At 43.6% G+C, this 20,341-nt stretch overlaps 1 long non-coding RNA gene across 1 annotated transcript; it reads left to right on the forward strand.

The window, feature by feature from the left end:
* The first annotated feature begins 1,762 nt into the window (after window positions 1-1,762).
* LOC138762949 (uncharacterized) lies at window positions 1,763-19,067 on the forward strand. Its single transcript, XR_011357255.1, has 3 exons — window positions 1,763-1,876; window positions 3,386-3,415; window positions 18,779-19,067. It is a non-coding gene; the product is annotated as an uncharacterized lncRNA (long non-coding RNA).
* Window positions 19,068-20,341: the final 1,274 nt, after the last annotated feature.

The raw sequence follows: 20,341 nt of genomic DNA on the forward strand, positions 1-20,341 counted from the left end.
TGGACTGGAAGACCCCATCTTTGGAATAGATGTGGCGGAGACAGAGAAAATGAGCGAAGGGGATGGAATCCTTGCAGGGGGCACAGTGAGAGGAAGTGTAGTGCAGGTAGTTGTGAGAGTTGAGGGTTTGTAGTATATGCCAGTGGAAAAGTTTGTCTCCTGAGATGTGGACAGAGCAATCCAGGAAGGGGAGAGAGTTATCGGAGATGGACCAGGTGAGTTTGAGATCGGGATGGACCTCCGCATGCAGACGACTACATCAGGGCTGCCTCAAGCATTCGCAATGAGCTTGTCAGCTTCATCCACTTCGTGTCCAACTTCCACCCCGATCTCAAACTCACCTGGTCCATCATAACATTCTCCCTTTCCTGGATCTCTCTGTCTCCATCTCGGGAGACAAGCTTTCCACTGATATATACTACAAACCCTCTATGCAGGAGACAGGAGGTTTAAAAAAAATGCTACCCTTTTCCAAATGTATATCCTGTTCTGTTTCACTATTGTTTCCAGTTACCAGTCACTTGCTAAAGCTTAACTGTGTATAAGCTAAGGTCAGGCCACCTGGTTGTTGATATATTACCAACCTTCATAGTTTAAGCTGAACATAAAGGAGGTTTGAAGGTGTATCTGGTGATTATTTGGCTTCTTTATTTGGAGGCTGCCTTCCTCCCCTTTACCAATCTCTCATAATGTGCAAGTGATTCTGTGATAAGATCTTCTGCCCACTGAATCTGTGTAAGGGCCAATTTGTAAATAAATTCACAAAATGAAGTGTCTAAGAATATTTATTGGATTTTTGTGAATTCATGTACAAATGATTCAGAACATTGACTCCGGAATTTATTAATCTATGTTGTATGTGATGACATGTATGTGCTCTGAAGTTAAAGTGAAATTGGAATATTTTGAATGTACTGTAGAGCATAAATCCAGAGTGCCTCAGAGCAATGAGCTGTAACCAAACCATGAGAGAGAGAGAGGAGGGGGGGGGGTCTCATTTTCCCCTCATAGGCCCATCCCTTCTCCCCTGCCATCCACATGTACGAGAGGTCATTTACACATCACTTAACCCCTCAATCAGCCCAGCTTTGGGATATGGGTAGAAGTTGGTACATCTGGGGGAACCCCATGCAGGGAATAAGTGAAAAATCCACACAGGCAACGTCAGAGGACAGGATGGAACCCAGGTAGCTCAAGCTGTAAGATGGTATCTTTACTTTCTGTACCACTCTGCCACTTCTAATGCCACTTTTGGTTTACGGTTTATCTGGCTTCATGTGGCCTTGTAAATGGCCAGACGCCATTGAGGAAATGGAATCCATTATGTTTGTGGTATATTTCAGAGCTTACCTGCTGCATACACAAAAGTTACTATAATACCATTCAGTCCAAGGAAGCTGGTAGCCCCCAATGTATCTATGTTCCCATGTCAAATGCTGCTTCTGTCACGAGGGAGCACATCTAATCAAGAAGGTACTTAAAATAGAGAATGATGTTCATCAGAGCAGTATGGTCCCCTCTGCACCTCTGTTTAGTTCACAAACGGGAATGCCGAGCTTCCATTTTTTTCCCTGTAATTCTCCATGTCACTCCCACTTTGACATCTCTATCGTGACATCCTGTATTAAAGCTCAGTGGAATCATGTGTCACGATTCATTTATCATTTTAAGATAACAAACCTTGCCTGTTAATGTTAGTTCAGGAGTGAGGTCATCCACCTCTGGGATTTGGAAACCACAACAAACACACGACATTACTCATTAATCTGGACATGGGTTAGGGAAACTGGGAGAAGAACTGGTGATATTGAATGCCGTTAGGAGGAAGAAGTTATTCTTTCCAACTCTGGCCAGGCCAATCAGCATTCACATGTAGGTAAGTACTGGCCAGTGAGTGTGTATATAATTTCATAATTGATATGACTTTAATCTTCAATAGTTCCTGGTAAAGAGAGCCACAAAATCACTAAGTAGTGCAGACTACTTAAAAATTCTCCAATCTTAAAACTTTTTATACTGTAGAGGCTGCCAGTGGAGAGGCTAGATAAGCTTCAAGATGAAGGAGCTTTGGCAACACTGGCCATCAGTCATTCAACCCATCACTAGCACGGGCAGCAGTGAAAACAGAGCATATACTAGGTGGGGTGGATTCTTAAGGATTGCTGCTGCTTTCTGTCAACAGTGCTCCCTATAGATGTTCTCAATGGTGGGGAGGGTTTTGCCTGTGATATCCTGGGCTACCTTTTGCAGGGCTCTATGTACAGGGCATGATATTAGATGAGAAGATCATAATTAATGACAGTACTCAGTTAAAGACTGAATCATAGCCTCTGACGTAAGGTTCTGGGAAAGAACTCACAGAGCATAATGGTTGCTGGACGTATTGCACTGGAATCATATCTATTTCCTCTGGTATCTCTGATTAATTTGGCATCCATTATAGATTCCTGCTGCTTTTCCTCCTCCATATATATGGTACAACATGGTGCTTGAGTAAGGTCACTTTATATATATATGACCTGCAGCTGAAGCAATACATTTGTCATGTAATGCAGAAAGTAGAACAATGTTTCTGGCGTACAAGAATGAGTAAATGTTTGCAAGTCCAGCATTCAGTTCCCCACGGTTTGAAACTAAGTTAAACTGCGTCCCTTTAAGTAAGGAGCTTCCCTTGACTGAGGCACCTGGCAAACCGTGACTCCTGAACAGTCATGGATGTACATTACTGTGGAAACTGCTCGATACTTAAACCTCCCCAAAATATCCTGCTCCAGAAATATACGGGTACTGTCATATACACACAGTCCAAGAATTATGGCATAATATGAATCCGCGATTAAATGGGTGAAAGCTTTTTTTTTGCAATATAGTCCATTTGAACTACAATGTGGCCCCGTTATTATGCGATTGTTGGGGTCGATAAAATCTCATCGCAACAAAAGCGGATTGCATGAAATCAGGGTTTCAATACATTGGCATTATTACAGTTGAAATTAAAACACAAATTAATTTTTAGTAAACCAGAAATGGCAATTTTGCTGGCAGGAAACAAATAAAGTCTGTGACGCTGAACGTTCACAGCTTAACACTGCTCAGCAGCACACGACTAGGTATGAAACTGTTGAGTCTTTCCCAACATCCCCGCTCCTACCCGGGAGCCCAAGGTCCCCGCTCCAGCCAGGATCATTTTCTTGCTTGTATAATAATAGACTTGAGCATCCACGGATTTTGGTATCTGCGGGGGGTGGGGGGGTGGTGGTCCTGGAACCAATCAGCATGAGTCCAATGACTCGTTGCCCTGTATCCAAATGCACGTTAAACCGGGGTGTGTAAAATCGGGGTTTCACTGTGGTTACAAGGCTGCCTTTTCCCTATTTTTCAACAGGTGCTCAGTTGCCACAAACCACCGCAACAGGTGAGGACTCAGCATTGTGAAGCATTTTTTTTCTCTCACCGTAAACATTGGCATTAAATATTTATTGTGTTGATAAAACAGTATTAGGTATGAATACATTTTAATTCATTATATTTTCTCAGTGGGAAATTTATTACACAATGCGTAGAAAGGTACCAGGTATAATAAAGAGTGGAAAGACAGAAGAAAAGTTTGCATGATTCTTCATTTGATATTTTTTGAAGATTAAATGAGTGGTTCGTTTTAATTATACTTTTAATGTAGCAAAATTTACTTCCTGAATCCTCAACAATAGCTCATTTGTGTGTGTTCTGCCCGTTATTATTTATTCATCTAATAGATTCTTCCATAATATGTTTTAAAGATGTGAAGCCATTTGTAAAATATGTGCAAGTTTATGATTTTTTTCCTATGAGAAGGGCTGATAGCTCTGCATCTTAACAAAGGAACGAGCGTTCTGTGACCATCTACATCTTCCTTGCTATTCAGTCCATTAAAATTAAGCAGTGGAAAATCAAGACCTGTCTTGCCCACTATTTTACAATGTGTAAGTTCAAAGAGTGTAGGTAGCCCCACCCCTATCCTGAAAATATAAATACCGACAAGATTCTATTATGGCCTTTTCATATATTTTTTTAATTAGAATTTACTGCATCGTTGAATTCAGCATCTACTCTCCATACAAAGTAGCAGCCAGGAAGATCTCTAAAAGTAGGTTCTAAACCGTAGTGAGAAGATCCTACCTTCTAATAGCTGAGCAGCCAAGCTTTATTCAGTTCCATATTTGGTTACGGTAAATATAAATAAATCTTTAGCTAAAATATACTGATAGTAACTTCAATTTACATCAACCAACTTTCAAAACTGAACTACAGTTCAGTAGATTCAGCTCTAATATTAAATCACCAAATTCCAGATACCTCCCTCTTTTGTCTAAACATAGAATGACCTGTAGAACAATGACATTCTTTAAATATTATTAAAGATATTGTGAAATCAGCAGGCCTATATCTCTGAATATAAAAAATGTTTGTTCATAATAAAGTTAAACTCTATTTAAAAAAAAAAATTGATATGTGGAGGCCAGCATTTGTTGCCTGAAGAAAATTGTACTGAGTACATTCTTGAATTGTGCTGCAGTTGGTTAGGCAGATCCAGAATTTAGATCAAGCATGGGGGTGGAATAAAGATATATTTATGTTTTGTTATTGGTGGAAAACTTGAAGTGAAGTGGTGGTGTTCTGACTGCCTGTGTCCTTGGTGGCGGCTTTGGGAAGAACAGTTAGAATAGCCCAGTCGGTAACTGCAGAACGATTTACAGAAGGTAATCATTGGTGTAGATGGAATTCAAAGTAGCAGGTGGAGAGTCAATTAGTTTATTTTTCTAAAAAACTGACTTTATTCCCAATAAATTATTTACAAAAGACAAAACTGTTCAGTCTTTTCACACGCATCGTGTCAATCATATCTACATTGTTACATTTGTTCTCCAAATACTCCATTAAAACCCCTGTGGTACCTTATCACTTCTTCCTCCTCCCCTCCCCCCACCTCATTATTTGAGAGAATTCGCCTTAGTCTCAGCAGCTCCTTCATCCTTGGTAATGGGAGTACACTAGACTGTGGCCCTTCCCCACAGAGTCCTCATGTTGGCTGCAAGCCTTTATGCTTCTCTTAGAACATACTCCTGCAGCCTGGAATGTGCCAGTCGGCAGCATTCCCTCACTAACATCTCCATGTGCTGAAAGACCAAGATGGTCTGCTTTTTATTGCATGACAAGTTTCTTGACTGCGCTTGGATCTCTACATAGGCAAGTGCAAATTATTCCATCACCGTCCTGACTTAGGCATTGTAGAAAGGTTTTGGATCTTTTTTCAGGAGCTGCGCTAATGTGTGCGGTTGGGAGTCATTGGGACTGGTTTGTGGTATTTTATGAGACTTTTATGAATGCTCCAGGCCCATCATTGGGCAATGTGCATTATCCAGATTGTCACTCACTCGATCAGGAACAAGCATTGAATTGGTCTCTTCTGTCTCCCTTCTGCTATTGTTCTATTCCAAAAGGACTTAACAGTGGGAATGTGCCGCCCAGGCGTACGACTCCTTTTGAATTGTTCAGTGAATTAATAAGATCATGGCTGATTGATTTTTTATAATTCTACTTCCTGCCTTGGATCCATATTCTGCAATATCCTTTCCAGTAAAAATCTATGTATCTCAGGCTTGAAATGTTATTCTCAGCAGTTTTGAAGGGCGGTGGGGTGGGTGATGGGGAGAGATGTGGAGGGGGTGGGAGTAATTCAAATTCATACCATCAATGGCATGATAAAGGAATTTCTGTAATGACCCTGAACAGCCTAGTTCTAATTCTTAGATGACGCACTTACCCATCAAAAAAAAAAGTTTTCAATATCAATCCAATCAAATCCTTTAAATACTTTAGATAGATCCAGCTTAATCTTGCACATTCAAGAGTCTGTCCATTCCAACCTTCATAATTGAAGGTAGAGTTCTACTCTGCCAACGGTCTATTAATTTAAAGAACACCAGGAGTAGAATGTATGCTAGTGTTAACGATTGACATGCATTTCTTTCCATGGCTTGTTCTTGTGTCCACGCCTTGAATAGAGATTGGAAAAAAAAATCCTTTTTTAAAATTTTTTCTTCAGATAATAGAGGGTGGGGAGTTTTACATTTTTATTGCAATATCATTTTTCAACACAACTCCTAATTGAATATAAATAGCAGAGGAAACTATGTCTAAATCTGAGTCAGTCTCTTAGAAATCTAAAAAAACTGAAGAGCAGTAGTTGATCCACCCTTCTAGCCTATTCTACCAGTTGTTGATCCACCCTTCTAGCCTATTCTACCAGGAGTTGATCCACCCTTCCAGCCTATTCTACCAGTAGTTGATCCACCCTTCTAGTCTATTCTACCAGTTGTTGATCCACCCTTCTAGTCTACTCTACCAGTTGTTGATCCACCATTCTAGCCTATTCTACCAGGAGTTGATCCACCCTCTCTAGCCTATTCTACCAGGAGTTGATCCACCCTTCTAGCCTATTCTACCAGGAGTTGATCCACCCTTCTAGCCTATTCTACCAGTTGTTGATCCACCCTTCTAGCCTATTCTACCAGGAGTTGATCCACCCTTCTAGCCTATTCTACCAGTTGTTGATCCACCCTTCTAGCCTATTCTACCAGGAGCTGATCCACCCTTCTAGCCTATTCTACCAGTAGTTGATCCACCCTTCTAGTCTATTCTACCAGTTGTTGATCCACCCTTCTAGCCTATTCTACCATTCATTTACATCATTGTTATTCTGTGGCTTATTTCCCTTCACTGATAAAAGATCCCAGTATTGCTGTATTTTCTTGATTCGGCATATTCAGTGTTTGGGGAGACCAAGAAATTGTTTACAAAGTAAACTTGATCCTATTTTTTCACAGGCCCAAAACACAAAACCACGAGAGGTGAGAATCATGCCAAATTGTTTCTGAAGCATACATTGTTAAAATATTTGTATTTAATACCACATTTTGTATAACATTAATTTCTTTCTTTGGATTGGCTTCGTGGACGAAGATTTATAGAGGGGGTAAATGTCCACGTCAGCTGCAGGCTCGTTTGTGGCTGACAAGTCCGATGCGGGACAGGCAGACACGGTTGCAGCGGTTGCAGGGGAAAATTGGTTGGTTGGGGTTGGGTGTTGGGATTTTCCTCCTTTGTCTTTTGTCAGTGAGGTGGGCTCTGCGGTCTTCTTCAAAGGAGGTTGCTGCCCGCCGAACAATGAGGTGCCAAGATGTACGGTTTGAGGCGATATCAGCCCACTGGCAGTGGTCAATGTGGCAGGCACCAAGAGATTTCTTTAGGCAGTCCCTGTACCTCTTCTTTGGTGCACCTCTGTCACGGTGGCCAGTGGAGAGCTCGCCATATAACACGATCTTGGGAAGGCGATGGTCCTCCATTCTGGAGACGTGACCCACCCAACGCAGCTGGATCTTCAGCAGCGTGGACTCGATGCTGTCGGCCTCTGCCATCTCGAGTACTTCGATGTTAGGGATGAATGCGCTCCAATGAATGTTGAGGATGGAGCGGAAACAACGCTGGTGGAAGCGTTCTAGGAGCCGTAGGTGATGCCGGTAGAGGACCCATGATTCAGAGCCGAACAGGAGTGTGGGTATGACAACGGCTTTGTATACGCTTATCTTTGTGAGGTTTTTCAGTTGGTTGTTTTTCCAGACTCTTTTGTGTAGTCTTCCAAAGACGCTATTTGCCTTGGCGAGTCTGTTGTCTATCTCGTTGTCGATCTTTGCATCTGATGAAATGGTGCAGCTGAGATAGGTAAACTGGTTGACCGTTTTGAGTTTTGTGTGCCCGATGGGGATGTGGGGGGGCTGGTAGTCATGGTGGGGAGCTGGCTGATGGAGGACCTCAGTTTTCTTCAGGCTGACTTCCAGGCCAAACATTTTGGCAGTTTCCGCAAAACAGGACGTCAAGCGCTGAAGAGCTGGCTCTGAATGGGCAACTAAAGCAGCATCGTCTGCAAAGAGTAGTTCACGGACAAGTTTCTCTTGTGTCTTGGTGTGATCTTGCAGGCGCCTCAGATTGAAGAGACTGCCATCCGTGCGGTACCGGATGTAAACAGCGTCTTCATTGTTGAGGTCTTTCATGGCTTGGTTCAGCATCATGCTGAAGAAGATTGAAAAGAGGGTTGGTGCGAGAACACAGCCTTGCTTCACGCCATTGTTAATGGAGAAGGGTTCAGAGAGCTCATTGCTGTATCTGACCTGACCTTGTTGGTTTTCGTGCAGTTGGACAACCATGTTGAGGAACTTTGGGGGGCATCCGATGCGCTCTAGTATTTGCCAAAGCCCTTTCTTGCTCACGGTGTCGAAGGCTTTGGTGAGGTCAACAAAGGTGATGTAGAGTCCTTTGTTTTGTTCTCTGCACTTTTCTTGGAGCTGTCTGAGGGCAAAGACCATGTCAGTAGTTCCTCTGTTTGCGCGAAAGCCGCACTGTGATTCTGGGAGAATATTCTTGGCGACACTAGGTATTATTCTATTTAGGAGAATCCTAGCGAAGATTTTGCCTGCAATGGAGAGCAGCATGATTCCCCTTTAGTTTGAGCAGTCTGATTTCTCGCCTTTGTTTTTGTACAGGGTGATGATGATGGCATCACGAAGGTCCTGAGGCAGTTTTCCTTGGTCTCAACAAAGCTTGAAAAACTCATGCAGTTTGACATGCAGAGTTTTGCCGCCAGCCTTCCAGACCTCTGGGGGGATTCCATCCATACCTGCTGCTTTGCCACTTTTCAGTTGTTCAATTGCCTTATATGTCTCATCCTGGGTGAGGACCTCATCCAGCTCTAGCCTTAGGGGCTGTTGAGGGAGCTGGAGCAGGGCAGAATCTTGGACTGAGCGGTTGGCACTGAAAAGAGATTGGAAGTGTTCTGACCATCGGTTGAGGATGGAGATCTTGTCGCTGAGGAGGACTTTGCCGTCTGAGCTGCGCAGCGGGCTTTGGACTTGGGGTGAGGGGCCGTACACAGCCTTTAGAGCCTCGTAGAAACCCCTGAAGTCGCCAATGTCCGCGCTGAGCTGGGTTCGCTTGGTGAGGCTAGTCCACCACTCATTTTGGATCTCCCGGAGTTTACGCTGAAGATGGCTGGATGCGCGACGGAAGGCTTGTTTCTTCTCTGGACAGGACGGCTTTGTAAGGTGAGCCTGGTGGGCAGCTCACTTCTTTGCCAGCAGCTCCTGGATTTCCTGGCTGTTATCGTCGAACCAGTCCTTGTTTTTCCTGGAGGAGAAGTCAAGTACCTCTTCAGTGGATTGCAGTATGGTAGTCTTCAGCTGATCCCGGAGGGTTTCAGGGGACGAGTCCGTGAGGCGGATTGCATCGTCGAGCTTTGTTTTGAGTTTTGCCTGGAAGTTTCCTCTCACTTCGTCTGACTGCAGGTTTCCAACATTGAACCTCTTTCTGGGGGCTTTACTGTTCCTGGACTTTGGCTTGAAGTGAAGGTTGAGCTTGCAGCGAACCAGCCGGTGGTCAGTGTGGCATTCCGCGCTAGGCATGACCCTGGTGTGGAGCACATCTCGTTTGTCTCTTTCTCGCATCCGGACGTAGTCCAGGAGGTGCCAGTGTTTGGATCGGGGATGCATCCAGGTAGTCTTCAGGCTGTCCCTCTGCTGAAAAAGGGTGTTTGTAATGACAAGCCGCTGTTCTCCGCAGAGCTCCAACAGGAGGCGCCCATTGTCGTTGCACTTGCCGACACCATGCTTGCCCAGGATTCCTGGCCAGGTTTCTGAGTCTTTGCCGACGCGAGCGTTGAAGTCGCCAAGGATGACCACCTTGTCGACTGTAGGGGTGCGTTGAATGAGGTTGCGCAGGTCAGTGTAGAACTTGTCCTTTTCTGCTGGTTCCGCCTGGAGGGTTGGAGCATAGACACTGATGAGGGTGATGTGACGCTTGTTTTGAAGGGGGAGTCGCATGGACATGATCCAGTCCGAGTGGCCTGTCGGGAGGTTTTCGAGTTTGGAGGCAATGGAGTTCTTGACCATGAAGCCTACACCAAATAGGCGTCATTTATCCAAAGGCTTGCCAGACCAGTAGAGTGTGTAGCCCGCGCCGTGTTCTTGGAGGCTGCCTACATCTGCCAGGTGGACTTCACTGAGAGCGGCTATGTCGATGTCAAGTCTGAGGAGTTCATGTGCAATGAGGGCAGACCGACGTTCAGGTCAGTGGCTGTCAGCCTTGTCTAGCATGGTTCTGATGTTCCAGCATGCTAGCTTCAGTTTGTGAGCATCTTTTGAGGGGGAGGACATGGAGGGGGAGGACGTGGACCTGTCCTCGGGCCTGCGCAAAGGAGCTTTTAGGTGGAGTGCAGTGTGAGCAGTACTGGCCCCACCCTTTACACCCATGGTTCGTGTGCCGTGGCCAAGCAAGCTGGGACGTGGAAGCGAGGTCCTTGGGTCGTAGGTTTTATATCGGAGTGGCCTTCTCCTATGCATGTTTCTTACCCGGGCTGGAGGGGCCTGCCTCCCCTCTTAAGTTGGTCCATACTGCCTGGACCGGGGCCAAGGCCGCCGCTGCTCTCCCTGTGCCTGGGCTGGGGCCGCCGCCTCCAACTCTCTACCCGGACCGGGGCCTCCGCCTGCCTCACTCGACCGAGGCCGGGGCCGCCGCCTCCCCCTTGCTCCTGCCCGGATCGGGGCCGCCGCCGCCTACCCTCTGCCCGGACCGGGGACATGTATTTTACATGCTTTGGGCACCCAGTGGAATATTGCCTACTGTTGAGGGCATGACTCTGTCTTGCATGGTTAGAACGCGGGGTCTCAGACTTTGCAGGAAGTCAGAGACAAGCTGGAGGTCAGCACCAGTAGATCTGCCCTCCAGCTGCACATATAACGTGAGATATATCTACTGGGTAAAAGGCAAGAAGCTTATCTTTTATTTGGTTTTCTCAAGATTCATTAACCTTCAAAGTTTGAAACCCTCTCCATTTCACTATGCATATATTTTCACTCAACCACTGCTGATAATGCAACTGGCATTCTTCACTAATTTAAAATATATTCAGGTGCCATAAATATGCAAGTTTCCATTAGGGGACTAGAATTGCAGTGAATTAATAGATGAGGGCAGAGGTTATGGTACAGTCTGTGTTTTCATCAATGGAATGAATACAGATTTTGATCTTCAGTCCACAAAATCAATGATTGGAAAACCATGGGTGGCATACCGTCTATTTTATAATGTGTAGTGGGAGGGTGAGGCTCCTTGCTGTCAGACTGGACTGGGAACACCTCCATTGTTTGTCTTATCTGAATCCAAAGCACACAGATGGAAGTGAACGTCACCCCTTTGTTCTGACTCCAACCGTCTGACCAGTGATTTCTTTTTCTCCCATAATTTGGTACAAAAATAAATCTTGGCTTAAGCTTCTCTTTTAGGATGGTGGAATTCCTCAAACAATTCCAAGCTCCAGAATACCTCCCTGTTGTTTTTATTCAAAAATTGTATGATTTGAACAGCTTTAAAATGTGTTTACAAACGTTCAGTAAAGCTTTTGTGTCACCAAAAGCAGCAGGTCATAATTACTTACCGTGAAACATTATCAGAATTGCAAGGGAAATTTTGCCTTCGCTTGAGCTGAGTAATATATGGTGCTGAGACTCTTTCTGAAAGTTGTAAAATCCCCTGTTCTTGTTTAAAGCATATTTTGATTTTATGGTTAAAATTCATTTTCATTTTATTCTACTCTAATCATTAGGACATCAGCTTATTTCACTCATGATATGCCTCCACCTCTTTATGTGTAAAACAAGAAAGTCTGCAGACACCACAATGGATTAAAAACACAATGCTACGGAAACTCAGTAGATCAATCAGTGGTCTTTATGAAGCAAAGATAAAGATACATAACCAATGTTTTGGGCTTAAGCCCTTCACCACCTCAACATGTTTATGTGATCTCACTAGCAATATATACAACTATATTGTCCAGTCTCATGTTAAAATGACAGACATGTCAACCTCCTTATAATAATTTTCTTTGTGTTAACTAAGCTATAGAAAATGTTTATGGTTAACTTAGCTATAGAAAATGTTAACCGAAAGCTAAATTCCTCCCCTCCCTTCCCCCACAACCAATATATCAACAATGAATAGGCAAAGAACATTTCCATGTGTGTTCTGCCTCATACTGTTCCCCAGTCAAGTAGGACACATCCATGAGCACATAAGAAGCTCTTTTCTTCCCATGAAGCCAAAGTAAATGAGGCAGCCATGGGGTTTAAACTGGAGATGACTGTGGCTGACAGCAGACTGGGACAGCATGTACTCAAATTCATTACTTCTGAAGAGAGAAAGTGTGGCAGGAACTTGGGTGCAGAGACCATGTAACCAACATATCAAATAAATAGTGCACTGTTTGATCAGGGGACATTTTAAGGAAGCAGCACAGGAACAACAGCTCTTTGAAATGTACAGTGCTGAAATGGCTTTGGGTGGCCAAAGGAAAGGTCACTTCAAAAGGGGACTTGTTGAATCCCATTGTGGCTAAAGGGGATGTGTTCAATCCCATCGTGGAAAAAAGGGGATTTGCTGCATCCTATTGCAGCAAAGCAACAGTCATTTTTGAAGGGAATTGTTGAACCCCACCATGGCTGAATGAAAAGGTCACTTGAACTTGAAGCAGAAAAATTACTGCGTTTGGATCGTGACCATTGTGAAGGTCACTTTGGACTGACCCATGAAAGGGTTCTGGAAGCTTTGTGAAGGTTGCTTGCCTCATTTCCGTGATGCTAGGAAAAGGGGAAGTTTGACTACCACTCATTTGGAAGGACATTTTGCTAGAACCACCTCAACAAAGATTTCATAAGTTTACAACAGTCTGTCACCCCAATCTCTCCCACCTCATTCGTAAACTCTTCTTTGCATCAATTTAAGAGTGTTTGTGTGAACAATGGATTTCTGAGAGTGGATTTCGAACTGACATTCCTGAATTGGGCCTGAAGTGTAATAGTTTGGGATATTCCCCTCCCTCACCCCACACACACACACACACACACACACACACACACACACACACACACACACACACATAGTTGCTCATAAGTTTAGATAAGGTGTTATATATTTGGTGATTAATAAATTAAAATATTATTTTAAATATAACACTGTCTTGGCTAATTTCTATTGCTATTGTCTTGAGTACATAACAAAAGGAGAAATACATAGCCATGGTTTGAATGGCAATGCATATTAGATGGGCTGAATGGCCTAATTCTGCTCCTACATCTTATCGTCTTGGGAAAAACAAAATAGTAGGGCTTCTAGTGACCACGACAGTTATCAGCATGGAGCAGAAATATGTTTCTACAGAAGTTGATTCAATCTGTTTTACAAAAGGTGGAGCCCAATTATAATGAACACCAAGGAGACTAGTGGAGTTCCACAGGGATCTGTTCTGGGACCCCTGCTCTTTGTTACTTTTATAAATGATGAGGACAAAGAAATAGAGGGGTAGGTCTGTAAGTTTGCAAAAGATGCAATGGTTGGAGTGAAGGCTGGTGCCTGTGATGCCACTGGTCGAGTTAATGACCCTCTGGATTTTTTTTCCTGTCCTGAGCGTAGGAACCTCCATACCAGGCAGTAATTCAACCCTTGAGAATGTCCTCCAGGGTGCACCTATAGAAGATTTTGAGAGTCCTTGGTGACGTACTGAATCTGTTTAAAATCCTCACAAAGTTTTGCTGCTAGTGAGCCTTCTTTGTGATTGCATCGACTGGGCTGAGGGAATAGTTAAGTCATTTTATTTTGTGCCCAGCATGGATATAATGTTCCGAAAGCTGCAAATACATGAAAGTTTGTTGTGTGCGGAAAGGGAAGATGTTGCATTACTGGAAATGTGCAAGCACCCTCAGAGCAGTACTTTGCTTTATTGCTGTTTAACTGCTGCACAGTCACTTTGAAAAGCCCCAAAGCCATTTGCAACAGAACTTGCATAGTTTATTTGAGGTCCCTTGACCTTGGTTTTCTGACATATTTGTTTCAAGCGTGTTAAATTTTGTGTATGCTTAATTCCTTTACAATGTAATCCGAGGAATTGATTTGTGCCATGAATGATTTGTGTCAGAGTAGAATTATCATTCCTCAATCACTGTGACAAGAGATGCTGAAAAGGGTGCACGAGGGGCACCTTGGAATTGAAAAATGGAAGAGGAGGGCTCGAACTGCTTTTTTTTGGCCAGGGATAAAATGCTGACATTGTTAGGATGTTTTTCAGCTGTTTGAAGAACTGTGTGCTTAAAAGTTTGGGCTGCTGATATTCGTGTTACACTTGTGTTGAACTTTAAATTGAAAGAATACTGTATTAGTGTGTCATTTTAGATTAAACATCTCAAGGAAATGGGATGTAGTGATAGGGTGCTACCACAAGGAGGAGTAGGACATGGAGTGTGTGGTATCTGGGGAATGTTGCATCTTGGGAATGGTGTTGCATCTTGGGTGGATTCAAGATGGATGCCTTCACATGAGAACCTGTCTGCATGTGTGCTGTTTTTTAGTGCCGTTTGCTTAGTTAATACATGTAGTTGTTTAAAAATAACCCCTTTCTTTATTGTAATAAAATAAACATTCCAACATGTGCATAGAACTCCTTAATCCTACTTGCCAAGGCCTTCTTGTCTTCCTGATTAGCTCTCCTAAGTCCTTTCTTAAATTCCTTCCTTGCTACCAGATAATTCTCATGAGTGCTTCTTGCCTTTTTCTTCTTATGAATGCTTTCTTCTTCCTCTTAATGGGCTGACTCACCTCTTGGCAACTATATTTCCCTTATCCTACCATCTTTTCCCTGTCTCAGTGGGACAAGCCTAACCAGATCTCCGCGCAAGTGGTCTCTAAACATCCTCCTCATTACTTCTGTCCTTTTCCCTGAGAATATTTGCTCACAATTTACTCTCTCCAGTTCTTGCCTAATCCCATCATAAGTAGATCTTCCCTAATTAAGCACTTTACCATTTTGTCTACTCCTGTCCTTGTCCATAGCAATGCTAAAGGTCAGACAATTGTGTTTACTGTCATAGAAATGTTTCCCCACCCAGATGTCTGTCACTCAACCAGGTTCATTACCAATATGGTCTCTCCTTTAGTCAACCTATCCATAAAAAAGTGTCAGGAATCCTTCTTGGACACACCTGATAAATTCATGGTTCATGAAGCGAGGAAGTGCCAACAATATTGGGGAGTTGAAGTTTCCCATAAAGGCAACCCTGTTATTTCTGCGCCTTTCCAAAATCTGCCTACTTATCTGTTCCTCAGTATCAGGAGGGCAATTTGGGGGTTTATGGACTACTCCAAGTACAGTGATAGCTCCTTTCCTGTTTCTGACTTCCACCCTCACTGACTCAGTTGACATGGCTTCCACAATGCCCTCTCTTTCTCCGCAGCTGTGATATAATCTATGATTAGTAATACTAATCTCCCCCCACCCCCATTTTTACTTCCAATCTTATCTCTTTTAAAACATCAGCCAGTCCTCTCCTTGCATCAAGCAACAGTTCCCTCCCCCATAGCTCTAGCAAACGTGCCAACTAGGATATTGGTCCCCCTCTAGTTGCGGTGCAACCCATCTGTTTTGTACAGGTCAGACCTTCCCTAGAAGACATCCCAATGATCCTCAAATCTGTACCCCTGCCCCTTCCACCAACTCTTCATCCACATATTTATCTGCCATAACTTCCTATTCTTGCCCTCACAGGCACATGGCACAGGCAGAAATCTGGAGATAACCACCCTTGAGGTCCTGCTCTTTAGTTTCCTTCCTAACTTCCTATACTTTCTCTTCAGGATATCATCCCTCTTCCAACCTATGTCATTGGTACCAACGTGGACCATGACATCTGGCTGCTTACCCTTCTGCTTGAGAACGCTGTAGACTCGATAGGAGATGTCCCTGTCCCTGGCACTTGGGAGGCAACATGCCATTTGGGAGTCTCGATCTTGACCGAAGATCCTACTCTGATCCCCTGACTATTGAATCCCCAGTCACTGTAGCTCTCCTTTTCTCTCCCTTTCCCTTCTGAGCCAAAGAGCCACCCTCTGAGCCACAGCCCTGACCACTACGACTTGTCCCTGGTTGTTCGTTCTCCCCAACAATATCCAAAACAATATTCTTATTGTTGAGGGAAGCAGCTACAGGAGTGCTCCGTGCTGACGTCTTTTTCCCCTTCCCTCTCCTAACAGTTACCCAATTACCTGCCTCATGTTTCTTGGTGTAACTGTGGATGTATCATCCTGCAACTGGAGCATGCCATTGCCTTAGCTGCTGTCTCCACTAACTACTCTGAGCTATTTATGGAAAGATTATGCCTGCAACACATCCTCAGCCTCTGCTCGACAGAAGCTCCTTGAGCCAGGGCCTCTAATTCGTCACTCCGACGCTGGCCACTCCGACGCTGGCCACTCCGACGCTGGCCACTCCGACGCTGGCCACTCCGACGCTGGCCACTCCGACGCTGGCCACTCCGACGCTGGCCACTCCGACGCTGGCCACTCCGACGCTGGCCACTCCGACGCTGGCCACTCCGACGCTGGCCACTCCGACGCTGGCCACTCCGACGCTGGCCACTCCGACGCTGGCCACTCCGACGCTGGCCACTCCGACGCTGGCCACTCCGACGCTGGCCACTCCGACGCTGGCCACTCCGACGCTGGCCACTCCGACGCTGGCCACTCCGACGCTGGCCACTCCGACGCTGGCCACTCCGACGCTGGCCACTCCGACGCTGGCCACTCCGACGCTGGCCACTCCGACGCTGGCCACTCCGACGCTGGCCACTCCGACGCTGGCCACTCCGACGCTGGCCACTCCGACGCTGGCCACTCCGACGCTGGCCACTCCGACGCTGGCCACTCCGACGCTGGCCACTCCGACGCTGGCCACTCCGACGCTGGCCACTCCGACGCTGGCCACTCCGACGCTGGCCACTCCGACGCTGGCCACTCCGACGCTGGCCACTCCGACGCTGGCCACTCCGACGCTGGCCACTCCGACGCTGGCCACTCCGACGCTGGCCACTCCGACGCTGGCCACTCCGACGCTGGCCACTCCGACGCTGGCCACTCCGACGCTGGCCACTCCGACGCTGGCCACTCCGACGCTGGCCACTGCGCTTATACCAGCTTTACTTTTATTTGTTCTTGTTAATAAATCGCGATTTGATTAATTTGCACAAGCGCCAAGCCCTGCAAACACTCCTTTCTAAACTCTTTCCCCTAACCTATGTCGATCTCACTTTCCTTGTGAATTGATTACTGGTGACTTTTACATAAAAAGTAAGTACCAGCCAAGTTTATGCACAATTTTAAAAACCTGATATGATCCAGAATCACCAAAAAGATATTTCTTTCCTGGGATTTGGAGCCAAAACTGAGGTGGTTCAAAGATGACGCTGAGCTGGAGGGGAAACAGGGGCAATATTTTTTGAGAAATGTGACTTTAGTCACTGTTAAATCTAGTTCTGGATGATTGTGGTTTTATTTTTCAACAGGTTCTATCAGCAATGGAGGAGAAAACTAAACTATGTGTGCTATTTTTAGATGCCAATGGTTTCATATCACTAATCAAATCTATCAGTTCATGTTATAGGCATGGTATCCCTAACTATCTGTATCCTCTTGATGGTTCATAAAGAAATCTGATCATTCCTGTGAATGATTCAATAGACCTCTGGGATATTTTTTATTACTTCATTAGAATTAGATGTGCTGAGGTTTTGCTCTAATTGCCTCTGCAATTATTTCTCTACCTTTATCATTTTTAACCTTCTGTTCTTGTTTTCTTATTCTCTATATGGCATTCCATCTCTGCAAAACTCACCACCAAATCCTCCAGGAAGTGGAAGACCATTCTTGCTTGGAAATTCTGTATACCATCTTTACGGTGTCAAAGTGCCAGGGCAAGAATGGTTATCTCTACCTTCTTAAGAGCAATAAACAAAATGGCCTTGTCAGTGAAGATTGGATACTGTGGAAGAATATATATTTTTCAGTTCAGATATATGGGGGAACTATCTCTGATAGGGCAAGACAACATGGATTAATGTAGCATTTAGAAGTGGGGTATGCTTCTTTGTCTGTGCGCTAATAGCAAGACAGTGGGATTGGCACAGCAGATAAGGCTGTATTAATAGAAAGAGAAAAATTTGAGCCAAAAACAGACAACAGGTAGAAATTGATATTACGCATAGAGACAGATAGAAAAAGTGTATTGCTTAAAGGTGGAGAAAATGACATTCAGAAGGCTGCAACATGTTTACTGAATATTATTTCCTCATAATGAAACATTCATATATAATTAATATTAAGTAAATAATGCTCAAAATTAGTAATTCTACCAAGGCTAAAGGCAAGATGAAATAAGCAAAAGAGGAAACTCAATATTTCTCCTATTAAAGTAAATCCCTGTTATCCAGAATTCAAGCAACCAGCAGCCTCAAACATCAGGCAAAAAAAAAGTAAATAGGTAAAATTTTCAAAAGTTTAAAATTGGGGCTTCCCAGTGATTAGTTCGCCAATCACAGAACACACAATCTCAAGCAACTGGAAAATTCTCTTATCTCGCATCTAATAATCCCCAAAGGTTCCAGATACCGGGGATTTTTACTGTTCAAGGATTGCCTCCTATTTAGAGATGATCATTTACGATCCTTTTGTGAATATGTTTACTGTTTTTATATTAAATAATGATGGATAAATGAGAGTATTAACATGACAAATTGTATTTGTCACTGTTATTTTATTTAAGTTAGTTGAAATCTGAGAAACTGACCATCTTCATTTTGTTGTTTTACAGCCTCTCATGGACAAGAACCCTCCAAACATAACGGAAGCACTCTGCTGTGTTATCATTTTATGTCGACTCTTGTGATATTAGTAATTTCATATTTTGTTTAAAGCAAGAGCGCAGTATATATTAGAATTAATGTTCACCGTATGATTTTGTTTGGTTGATCTGCTGAGAAAGTTTTCTTGGAGAAATCTAGATCTACACTTGGAATGGTAAAGTTCAAATAGACTGATCAAAAAAAAGATCAAATCATGAGTATATAAGCTAAATGAACTAAAAGACTCTTTGCCTCTCATTCTTGTTGCCATGTCAATTTTATCTCTGTGTTCTTGTTTGGAAGTTGATCTGTTTTGCTTCCTACATTATCTTACCTTCCTTTTATGATCATGGTCTGGATTTTGTGGTTAGCAGCCAATGAATGGTATCAGACTTACTCATTGGCTTTTGCACTATAACTTGGAAGTGATTGCACATGTTCACATTTAAGATAGGTCAGGTACATAGGTGGGAAAGGGTATGGAGGGGTAAGGACTGGATCCAGGTTATTGGGACCAGGCAGTGTTATAGTTCAGCACAGACTAGAAGGACTGAAGGGCCTGTTTTATGTGCTGTAATGTTCTATGGTTCTAAGAGTGAATAGAACATGCAGTTGTGTGTTTTATTAACTAGGACGAATTCTTGCCAAATCCTGGGGAGTCTAAACCAGGAAAAGTTAGAATAGGTAGTTCAACTCAAATCCAAAGCAGGAAACAAAACAGAGGGTGAAAAAGATGTGATTAAGAGAGAAAGAAGAAATCAGAGAGGAGATATTCCATTTAACATTTTAAAATTTTATTTAAAATCTCCAACAATGTTCAAATTTCAAGAAATGAAATAAGCAAATAGGAAACTCAATATTTCTCCTACTACAGTAAAATCCCCGTTATCCAGAATTCAAGCAACCAGCAGCCTCAAGTATCAGGCAAAAAAAAGGAAAATAAATAGGTAAAATATACAAAAGTTTAAAATTGGAGCCCCCAGTGATTAGTTCGCCAATCACAGAACACACAATCTCAAGCAACTGGAAAATTCTCTTATCTCGCATCTAATAATTTTAAAAGTTAATTTTCAGTACTAAAACTGCAATTTTTAAAACCGTGGGTGTAGTTGTTACCATAACTATACGCTCTTTCACATTTCAATGGTGACTTTTTTGGCAAGATTTCAGCAGAATGCAACTTGCTGAGAAATTGGATAACAGCATAATAACTTGCTCATTTTTGTGTTTAGCTGTGTCTCAGCATCAGAATCAGGTTTATTGCCATGAATGTGTCACCAAATTTGTTGATTTATGGCAGCAATATTGCACATTAAAGATGCCGCATTGCAATAAATTCTACGGTTCCGTATTTAAAAATGATTCATTCTTGTAAAAAGAAAAAGAAAGACCCTAGTTTCATTGTCCTTTCCCAAATCTGATGGGGGAGGGGAAGTAGCTGTTTTTGTAATGCTGAGTGTGCGTCCTCAACATCCTGTGCCTTCTTCCTGATGGTAGAGTGAGAAATGATTTGATGATGTATTTTTCTGCAA

This window comes from Narcine bancroftii, chromosome 5 (genome assembly GCF_036971445.1).
Source record: "Narcine bancroftii isolate sNarBan1 chromosome 5, sNarBan1.hap1, whole genome shotgun sequence".
NCBI lineage: Eukaryota > Metazoa > Chordata > Chondrichthyes > Torpediniformes > Narcinidae > Narcine > Narcine bancroftii.